The sequence below is a fragment of the Balaenoptera musculus genome, chromosome 9 (assembly GCF_009873245.2).
Source record: "Balaenoptera musculus isolate JJ_BM4_2016_0621 chromosome 9, mBalMus1.pri.v3, whole genome shotgun sequence".
NCBI classification, from domain to species: Eukaryota; Metazoa; Chordata; class Mammalia; order Artiodactyla; family Balaenopteridae; genus Balaenoptera; species Balaenoptera musculus.
The window spans coordinates 13,695,625-13,704,370 of record NC_045793.1 but is presented as its reverse complement, the minus strand read 5'-3'; the positions used below and the strand labels follow the sequence as shown (position 1 = coordinate 13,704,370).

The 8,746-nt window shown below is 42.9% G+C and overlaps 1 protein-coding gene across 1 annotated transcript in view; it reads left to right on the top strand.

Moving 5' to 3' along the window:
• The window catches only part of TMEM178B (transmembrane protein 178B), a 354,285-nt gene that overhangs the window by 151,016 nt on the left and 194,523 nt on the right, over nucleotides 1–8,746 (top strand). The gene's annotated exons all lie outside the window — the stretch shown is intronic.

The following is an 8,746-nucleotide window of genomic DNA, read 5'->3' as shown; positions in this document are numbered from 1 at the left end:
CAGTGTGCTCACTGCCAAAAATTTATTTTCCATCTGTCACCGTACAGTTGGTCCCCTTTACCTACATTCCCTCCCCTCTGCCCCCTCCTCTCTGATAACCACTATTGTGTTATCTGTATCTAGATGCTTGTTTTTGTTTGGTTTGGTTTGTTCATTTGTTTCTGTTTGTTTATTCTTTTTAATATTCCACATATGAGTGAAATCATACGGTATTTGTCTTTCTCTGTCTGACTTATTTCATTTAGCATGATACCCTCAAAGTCCATCCATGTTGTTGCAAATGGCAAGATTTCATCCTTCTTATGGCTGAGTAGTTATTCCAGTGTGTGTGTGTGTGTGTGTGTACACATTGGTCTTAGCAATGTCTTTCTAGATCTGTCTCAGACAAGGGAAGCAAAAACAAAAGTAAATAAGTGGGACTACATCAAACTAAAAAGCTTCTGCACAACAAAAGGAAACCATCAAAAAAAATGAAAAGACAACCTACCAAATGGGAGAAATGATACATTCGATAAGGGGTTAATATCCAAAATATATAAAGAATTCATACAGCTCAACAACAAAAAACCAAGCAAGCCAGTTTAAAAAAAAGGGCAGAAGTGCTTTCTTTCTTAAGAGGGCAGTGACCTTACTTGTGTGATTGGCATCTGGGCGTGGAAGTTCGGGCATCTCCAGCAAAGTGGAGAGGCGGTGTGGGTGGGGAAAGAGCTTTCGGAGGTAAGCGCTAACAGGTGGTGCCCATGAGACTAAGTGCCCACCAGTGATAGCTCAAAGTTCCTGGGGGAGACGGCTCCACTCCCCTTGGCTTCTTTTTTTGCTTTCCTTCTCGCTTGAAATTAGAAGCTTGTTTACTTCAAGTAGAATTCAAAAGGGATGAATGGGAGAACTGAGCCCTGATCTTCACAATTCTTAGATTCCAGAATCTAAGAAAAGGTGACCCAATTTTAACGGCAGCTGATAAATCAAAATCTAGACTTACAAAATATATAAATCAAGGGGCAGTCTTTCCCCATATGAAACACTTTTTCATTTCACAATAAGAAAAGTTCTTTATATCCCCTGAGTATTTCAAATCACTGACTATACCCGGTAGAGGTCAGGGAAACGCCAAGTTCGTGTGTTCACGTCCACTGTCTTTAGAAAAGCAACCATTAGAGAAGAGAAGTAACTATGGGGTCAGTGGGCAGATAGGATTCCATATACCAAGGCTTATTTTGCGCATAATTTCAGGAGCATAATGTCAGGCTCCACCTGTGGGTCTTTCTCATTTTTCCCTGCTCTTGGCAGGATCTCTGCCAGTGGGATCAGGGCCCCAGAGGCAGGACTGGGGAACTGTAGCTGACTCTTCATTCTGGGAGAAGAGGGTGAAGGTGTTATGAGAAGCTGCTTCAATGCAAGCCCAGAGTTCAGCCTTGAAGAAACTGGGGTACTTTGCTTATTGTTGATTTTGACAAGACTTTGGGATTGTGGAAGAGTTGGGTCACAGGAAGAAGGCAGAAGAGCAGGGGCTAGAAATAGCAGTTTCCAAACCTTTGATTTCATGAACAAACATCCTTCCCCCCTAAAAGAGCAGCACTGGATCTTACCATTTACGCAGCACAGGGGAACCCAGGTCCCACCTGAGGTATGGTGGAAAAAAAACATTGTCTCATTTAGAAGGGTCCCTTTCACTTGAAGATTTGGAGTGAAGAGTTAAGTAGGTGATAAGTAATTTAAAATACATTATTTTCAAAGTAATAAACACAGGTATAACATAAAGTAGGATACAAAATTCAGAAAAAAGTACTTCATGTGTTTGGATTAAACCATGAGACATCAGAGAAATTTTACACTTACGCTGACCACGTTGGGGTACACCTAGAGGTATGACTTCATTCTCAGGAGTATTTTCATTGAAAAATTATGGAACTGGTCTAGAGACGAGGCTTCAAACAGTTCATAAAAGATAACATAGGTTTTCTGGTAAGGAAGCTTTAAGATTTACTACATTGAAAGGAAGATCATGTGTCATAGGGTAAGTGGTGATCCAAGTTCAGCCCTAGTCATCGAAAAGAACTGAGAATTCTCAATGCAGGTATATTCCTGTACTTAAAAAGAAACCCGAATTTTATTTTATTTTATTTATTTTTTTTATACAGCACGTTCCTTTTTTTAAAAACATCTTTATTGGAGTATAATTGCTTTACAATGGTGTGTTAGTTTCTGTAGGTTCTTATTAGTCATCTATTTTATACACATCAGTGTATACATGTCAATCCCAATCTCCCAATTCATCCCACCACCACCACTGCCCCCTGCCCCCCCACCCGCCGCTTTCCCCCCTTGGTGTCCATATGTTTGTTCTCTACATCTGTGTCTCTATTTCTGCCCTGCAAACTGGTTCATCTGTACCATTTTTCTAGGTTCCACATATATGTGTTAATATACGATATTTGTTTTTCTCTTTCTGACTCACTTCACTCTGTATGACACTCTCTAGATCCATCCACTCCTCAACAAATGACCCAATTTCGTTCCTTTTTATGGCTGAGTAATATTCCATTGTATATATGTACCACGTCTTCTTTATCCATTCGTCTGTCGATGGGCATTTAGGTTGCTTTCATGTCCTGGCTATTGTAAATAGTGCTGCCATGAACATTGGGGGTGCATGTGTCTTTTTGAATTATGGTTTTCTCAGGGTATATGCCCAGTAGTGGGATTGCTGGGTCATATGGTAATTCTATTTTTAGTTTTTTAAGGAACCTCCATACTGTTCTCCATAGTGGCTCTATCAGTTTACATTCCCACCAACAGTGCAAGAGGGTTCCCTTTTCTCCACACCCTCTCCAGCATTTGTTGAAGAAACCCAAATTTAATGAACACATTCCTTGCAGTCAAAAACTGGTAGAGTGCGGCCTGATTTCTGCACAATTGTTTTGTTTGGGGCACAGAGTTTTTACAAATGCGTTTTGAGTGCCTCATTTGTTGGGGTGGGGTGGTGGATCTGGTCTCCTCTCTTGAGCCACAGTCCTCCTCCTCCCTATAGCCTTACCTTGGGCAACCTCATTTGTTTCGATTTCTTGATTGTCTCCTAAAGGCATTTGAGTGTGCTACCCTCGCATTGATCAGATTCTTAGCAAAGGCTGGGGTGAAGTGGGGGCAGGAGTTAGAATCTTAGTCTGCAGGAAAAGAGAGCATTGGACTCTGAGTAGCACTTCTGGATGGTTGGGAATGGGACAGACCAGGCACAGAAATTGTGGATGTAGAGGAGGGTCTCGAGTGCAGAAATTGTTCATCATCTGTGGTCCCACAGCTAACCAAACAGCAGGACAGGAACTCTACAACCCAACAAGTAATTGAGAGTGGTGAGTGATCTTGATCATCACCACATCTCCCAGAGTCTGAGCTCCTGCTCTGCTCCGGGCTCTCTGTCCTTTCCACCATCCCAGAAAACAGAACAAGGACAAGGGGATTGGAACATGGAGTCCAGTGCTAGAGTTCCCAAAGTGAAAAGGGAGTGTGTGCTCGGTCTATCACAGCTGTCTTTTTGGTTGTTGTTGTATTTTTCTTTCTTTAAAAAAACCGCTTTATTGAGTTATGATTGACATGCAAAAAGCTGTATGTTTTTGATGTTGACAATTTGATGGGTTTGGAGATAAGTATACACCTGTGAAACCATTACCACGATATATGCCATAAACCTATCCATCACCTCTAACAGTTTCCTCCCACCTTCTTATTTATTACTACTACTACTACTATGATGATTATTATCATCTTATAAGAACACTTGACGTAAGATCTACCCTCTTACAAAGTTTATAAGTATACAATAAATTTTTTTGCCATTTGATTTTTTAAAAATTTTTATTGAAATATAGTTGATTTACAATGTTGTTATTTTCAGGTGTACAGCAAAGTGATTGCGTTATACGCATACATTCTTTTTTTACTTTCTCTTCCATTATAGGTTATTACAAGATATTGAGTATAGTGCCCTGTGCTACACAGTAGGTCCTTGTTGGTTATCTATTACAATACAGTATTACTAATTATAGGAACTGTGCTGTATAGTAGATCTCTAGGATGTATTCACTTGTATAATAGAAACTTTGGACTCTTTAATACCTCCCTATTTCCCCTCCCCCAGGCTCTGGAAGGCACCATTCCATTTCTGTTGCTGCCATCTCTCACCCTTGCATGTATCAGTCTCTCCCACCATCTGACAATAGGAGAAATTATCATTTTGCAGTGCAAGCGTCACAGAATCTTAACTCTTAGACCTGGAAGAATCTTGCTAGGCTATCAGGTCCAGCCCCCGAGTCCAAGAAAGTAGGGTATCGTTATCCACGGTCCAAAAGGCAGCTCAGGCCAGAAAAAAGCCTTAGACACTTAGAATGTTAGGGCGAAGAGGACCTTAGAGGTCATTCAGTTCCCTCTCCTAATTTACAGACAAAGGAACTGTTTGCGGAGGGTCATCAAGGAGAGAAGATAGCAACACCAAAGTTAGAACCTGTTTGCAAGCCAAGGCTGTTTGTACCACACCAGGAACCCTGAGCTGTCTTTTAAAAAGTGGCCTCACCTGGTGAATCCATTTGAGTTGCATGTTTCTCTTTGGGCTCAGCAAATGTCCATTTGTTCAGGCTCTGATTTTGAGTGGAATCTATAGAAAAATCAGGTTTGGTGCTCTCGTTCTCCCTCTGCTGGCTCTCAAGGCTGATTCCCTGAAACTGATGTAGATATTTGGGCAATGAAATGACTTGAAATAAAATGGAGACATGCATGTGGGTTGCTTTAGAAACAAGGCAGAAATCTGCATTTTTTTTCTCAAACAGGCAAAACCAATCCAATAGAAGCTTGAACATACATATATATATATATAAAATGTATTTCCAACTCCTCCCCCCCCCACCACCTCCCGGTTTCTCTTGGCTACACACAATGGCAAAGCAAAAATGGAAAACTTGAAAAAAAAAAAAAAAGTTGACAGCATTTCTATGATTCAGCTGGCAATTTGCTACGGTATCCAGGGAGACAGTTTCTCACATACATTAGCATAATGTGAAATGGCAGCTAGAACCAGAATTTACTGCCTAAGCAACTCAGCCTGAACAGCCTCTGACGACAATGCAATTTAAAGGAAATCCAAATATTAGGCTTAAGTGACTGATACAGCCCTGAAACCTCTTCATTTTAAACATATGGGGTCCAGTTTGTTCCCTCATTTTACTCCCCATGCTTGGAGGGGATGGCTGGGATTCAAGGTTAACAAAGAAAGATATTGTGGCCAGTTGAGATCCAGCATAGCATTTGGCCAGCCTCAGCTCACTCCAGTCCCGTTATCACCAAAACGCATTTTCTTTCTCTCTTGATTTTTTTTGAAATTTTCCATTTCCATTGGTATCCGAATGCTGACATTTTTCCTTCCTGTATTTTCCTCATGAGCCTTGACATGAGAATGTATCTCCTTGCTCTTGTTATCTGGACACCAAACCACTGCAGATAGCAGCACAACCTTGAAAAGGGTTTTATTTCTCAGCAGGGGAACCCAGCGAGCCTGGGGAAGACATGCGAACAGGTGTGAATCCTGAAGATTCCGAGGTTGTCATGGATGGCAGTCTCCCTGGCCTCCGGCTTCCCCGGCATTCCTCTGGCTCCTCTTTTCCCTCCCTCTGTCTGTATAATTTCCTCCCCTGAGTTGAGGATCCGGCTCAGCAGAATGGTGACTATGACATTTTTGAGGCAGATGAGACACATGGACACAGGTGGTAGTTTCCCAGGTATGGTTTTCCAGATGATGTCCCTGTAATCTACCTCCAGTCTGCCACCTCTGTGACTACCTATGGCAGACTTAGAAGTCCCAAATGCCCCAGAGGCAGGACCTCACCCATGTTGAGCATGGAGGTCAGAGGACAGAGAGAGGGCTGAGGGGCCCATCTATACACACAAACTCAGAGATTGTAGATCATCAAGACCCCACAAGGTCTTGCAAGTGGACACAGAGTAACAATTTTAGGCTCAATTTCTGATGACGGAATGATCCAAGGATGCGGTTTTTCAGTTTCTTAGAGATGCCCCTAGCGCACATGGAACCCACCTGCTCACCTGAAGGAATTTTCCCAGTGGTCTCTGAAATGTTAGAGGAATAGCTGACAAGACTGTTCTCACTTCTGACACCAATTGCAAGTTCAGGAGCCCCCAAGAGCTCTCTTAGCGTCGATAATTCACTAGAATGTCTCATAGAATGTTCTGAAAACTGTTATGGTTATGGTTTATTACAGTGAAAAGATACAAATTAAAATCAGCCAAGGGAAAAAGCACGAAGGGCAGAGTCCAGGAAAGTTCCAAACGTGGAGCTTCCAGTTTTCCTCTCTCTGTGGAATCATGGGCACCGTTGCTTTCTTGGCATCAATGTAATGATAATATGTATGGAGTGCTGTCAACCATGGCAGCCCGTTGATCCTCGGTGTCCAGAGTTTTTATTCAGGCTCCGTCATGTAGGCATGGTTGACCGACCACATGGTTGATCTCAGTCTCCAGCCCCTCCTGAGGCTGAGCTGATACCACATGACCCAAAGCCCCAACTCTAAGTCACCTTATACTATCCTGCACGATGATAGGCCCCAGGCAGACATACCCTTGTCAGGTGTTATGTGCCATGGGCTTAGAGAATTGCCTCCCAGAAGCCCATGGCAAAGGCCAGACCTCTCTTAGGGCAAGGTTGATTCTTTACTACGCAGCCTGTCTTTAATGCTGAACCAGCTGCAGAAATCTGTTCAGTTAAGCCTGGGTGTTCCTGATCTGTATGAGGCAATTGGCCATTGTGAAGATGGAGGTGAAAGAACCATAAATGAGGGACTGGGATGAGAAAAAAAAACTGTAGTTGGAAAGGAAGAGGGGCTGCTGTGAAGACATGAACTTCAATATTATGTCTGAATAGAGTGGGAGACATGAAACGACATGAAACCCGATGGGTTTGTGGAATTTTTCAGGTCATGATTTATTCTTTGATTTTGTCCACAAGATGTGTGTTAAACCAAGGATAAATATATCTTAACCTTCAGGGTTGAGAGCTAGTTTTCCCAAAAAGGCAAGATGAATTGGGGTCCACAGGTAGAAATAATTTGTTCTGGAGTCAGTGGAGGCATTGCTTTCTCTGTACGTTATTCAGGCAATACAGAAATCAAGGGGCATAGGATGAAATGGGCTATGTTTTGTAAGCATGTCAATAGTAATGACTATTATAAACAGTAACTACTACCATTTATAGAGTGCTTCTAAGTGCTAAGCACTGTTAAATTATTTACCAACATTATCACATTTAATTATTTGGACATCACTATGGGGTAGGTATTACCTGAGTTTTCTACATGTGAAAATTGAACCTTAGTGTGGTACTTTAAGCTAAGTAATTAGCTTAAAGGATCACAAGTGACAGTTAAGATTCAAACCCAGGTCTTTCTGACATTGTGCTTAACCTGCTACAAGTCCTTATGATGGCCATAGTTAACGTGGTCTACAGGGTAGAGGGAAACCTCTGGTTTAGTAGTTTGATATTTAATGTGTTTATTTCAGAAGTGGCTTCAAAAAACTATGCGTCTGCTAAGAATGAGGCTGGGTCCACCAGGACTTCTGAGAGGCAAGAAGTTGCTAATTACTTGTTAATTACTTGCAAGGGCCAAGGTGACGGGGTTGGTGGGGGGACAACTGAGTCTCATGGCTTCATGACAGTGGTGCAGACTTAACCTCAGACTCAGCTCCCGCGTAGGGTGGCACGTTCAGGCCTGTTCATCTACACCAGGAAGGTGGTGTAGGGATCTTGCTAGGATGGGACTTACAGATTAAGAATATAAAATGGAGGTGGAAATAGTGTTAGAATCCTCTAGATACATGCCCCCTGAGGGCAGGAAGGGTGTCTCATTTATTGTTCTATCACCAGCGTCTAGCACAGTGCGTGGCACCCTGGGGAAGTTTAATGAATGTTTGTTGAATAAATGAATGGGTAGGTATGTGAGGTAGTTAGGTGGGGCTCATCCCTTCTGGGATTGGGTTGGATGAAGGGTGAAGAAGTGGGATCAGCTTTTTTTGCCACTTTATGTATTTTCAAAAGGTGCCCAGGTACTGTCAAAATAATACTTGCTATTGCTGTGGCCCTTTATGGTTTTAAGATACTTTTATGTACGTTATTCCATTTGATCCTCACCAACATCCTTGGAGTTTTACTGTGTTCATATAAGTGGTGGGGACACTGGAGGTCCACAGAGGTTAAATGACTTGCTGAAGGCCTCATAACTCATAAAGGACCAAGAGATTGGGACCCCCAAGTCCAGTGCTCTTTCTAGACCCCAGAAACGATGGTGGGCGCAGGTTATAATGGTGTTCCTCCAGCCCCCTGACTGCTAAATATGGTCATGATGGCTAGCAACTTCCCCTTCCTGACAGTAGATTTTAATTGATTTCAGAGTGCATTCTTTTTTTTTTTTTTTTTTTTTTTTTGGCTGTGTTGGGTCTTCGTTTCTGTGCGAGGGCTTTCTCTAGTTGCGGCAAGCGGGGGCCACTCTTCATCGCGGTGCGCGGGCCTCTCACTATCGCGGCCTCTCTTGTTGCGGAGCACAGGCTTCAGACGCGCAGGCTCAGTAGTTGTGGCTCACGGGCCTAGTTGCTCCGCGGCATGTGGGATCTTCCCAGACCAGGGCTCGAACCCGTGTCCCCTGCATTAGCAGGCAGATTCTCAACCACTGCGCCACCAGGGAAGCCCAGAGTG